The sequence below is a fragment of the Penaeus monodon genome, chromosome 41 (assembly GCF_015228065.2).
Source record: "Penaeus monodon isolate SGIC_2016 chromosome 41, NSTDA_Pmon_1, whole genome shotgun sequence".
NCBI lineage: Eukaryota > Metazoa > Arthropoda > Malacostraca > Decapoda > Penaeidae > Penaeus > Penaeus monodon.
Window position 1 is genome coordinate 3844602 of NC_051426.1, and position 2500 is coordinate 3847101.

At 32.6% G+C, this 2500-nt stretch overlaps 1 protein-coding gene across 1 annotated transcript in view; it reads left to right on the plus strand.

Moving 5' to 3' along the window:
* Positions 1-2500, plus strand: part of LOC119598341 (zinc finger protein 316-like) — a 3144-nt gene that overhangs the window by 195 nt on the left and 449 nt on the right. The window lies entirely within an intron of this gene.

A 2500-nucleotide genomic window follows, 5' to 3' on the forward strand; every position in this document is an offset into this window, starting at 1 on the left:
AGAAGTCGATGTACTGGCTGGGTTGATGTGCCCTAGTGTCCAAGAGGGTCTTCTATATATATGCGCACGGCTGGTCAGGCATAAACACCATAACCAGGGAGCAGGACTGTAGCTTCGTGTTAGAAGTGGCAGACATGCAGTATGGTCGAGAATAGACCTCAACCATGTAGCGCCCGAGAATAAAGTCAATCCTGGCAAAATCAGCCTTAGAGTCGGTGAGTGCATAACCATACACTTCAATATATATATATATATATATATATATATATATATATATGTATATATGTATATGTATATTATATTGTTGGACTTAATGGCTGACATTAGCATATATATATATATATTATATATATAATATATATATATATATATATATATATATATATATATATATATATATATATAATATATATTATATATATATATTAATATTATATATATATATTATTATATATATATTATATATATATATATATATATATATATATATATTATTATGTATGTATATATATATTATATATATATATATATATATATATATATATATATATATATGCATATATATCATATCAATATAGAGAGAGGCTCTTTTCCACGCAGTCGGGAAGGGAAGTGAACAAACCAGAGTTGAGGAATAAGAGGAAAAAGAAAAGGGATATGAAAAGAGTGTGAAAGGTGTTTTTAGAACAAATGAGTGGAATTGAAGTGAATTTGGAAGGTCAGCATGTTCGCAATTTTTAGATTTCCAGGATATTCTAAAGTGAAGGAGTGGATTGGAAAGTGAAAGGAAAGCGTTAAATGTAAGTTGATGATCATCAGGATACACAGAAGAACTAACACATTTAAAAACAAAACAAGTATGTTAATATGAGTGCTATGGCAGGTGTAAACAGGTTTTATTCCATTCAAATGGTAGTTATATAATGTGTAAATGAAGCCTTCCATCAGCGAGTTTTGTCTGAAATAAAGGCTTTTCTGTCGCGTCACACACTTCGCGTGCACTCGGCTGGGTTCACATAAAAAAGAAATCAAATGGAATAGTACCAAATTATGTTCAACATAATTGTGATGCTGCTACAAGCTCTATAAAAACACCTATGTAGTTAATAATATCTGTTACATGGTTTATCAAAAAACTTCAAATGTTTTCTCGTTAACCTTGGAAACGCCAGCTGCTTTTCGCCTTTTGCCACTTCCGTTCTTTTCTCTGTTGGTGTGAAAGGTAAGATCGAAAGGAATGCTTTGGTCCACATGGCAAAAATGGTGTTAATCTAGATTTTGTAGATTTCTGTTTGAGATCATTTTTCATTTAGATTGTAAGCATAATATTTGGGTTGTTCTGCTTAGCTTACAATTCTTTTGACAAAGTTTATATAACATTCCATATATTATTTATTTTTTTTATTTTTAGTCAGAATCAGTTAAGTCTTTTCCAACAAAAAAGTTTCAGTGTGCTATTAACTAACCAAGCAAGTCTTACTGAAGTTATGTGTTATGCACATTCGTGTTCTCGGTGCTGTTTACATAGAGCGTCACTTTTTCGGCATACTTAGACAAAGTTCTGGTGTAACATATTTCTTGCTCCACATGTGCATTACACATTGATAACTAAGAATGGTCAGTGTTTACAGTTGTGAAGTGCTGAATTGCTCAATATGCATTTGCATCGATAAAATCATCTTGTAATGTTGTCTGCTTATTTTAACCTGTATTCCATCCAAACCATTAATTTTGGTCATCCCTAAACAGCGATGTTCAGGTTCTATGGTGTCTGTGAACTCTAAATAAGTTGCCATGTAACGATGGTTCTTTAATTAATCATAGAATTACAGTTCCATAGCTATTGGTGCAGTGCAGCTTGTCTTTAACTTTCCTGGTTGAAACTGTATTGTTGAAAACATAATCCACGTAATAACAAAATCTCCTAACGTATATTTTATTCAGTGAATATTATCAAGATATTATATTGGTGTATGTTTTGAAAATAAATTCTTTTCTTTATTTGTATCTACGCAGGGGATCTGCAAAGATCATCAGTCGCACAATTGTGTGTGATTTCCATGGTTCTGTTATTGCATACTTGAGCATTCATAATAGTTCAAACATACATATTTGGCATGAATAACTTTTGTGAAATCCACATTTTTTAAAAGCGAATGGCCGTTAGACATAACATAAGGGATCAATAGCTTTCTCTGTTAGATGCCAGAGAGATGATCACCTTCTATAAGCTTTCTATACGGGTCATCCAGTCATCTTACCACGGAACTGCTGCCCAGACAGCTGCACTCTAGAGTCAGTTATCTAGTACCTTGTCCTCTTAGGACAGCCAATAAGTTATTACTTTATTTCGATAAACAATTACCTATTTTATGTGTCCTGTGTAACCAAAAGGATCAAGTTTAAAGAAGTTGCCGTTTTGATTGTTATTTACTCAGATGGGAGCGATTTCCCTTAGGCGGTGTAACCAGTTGCCACAACCTAAATGAGGTGAAAAAAA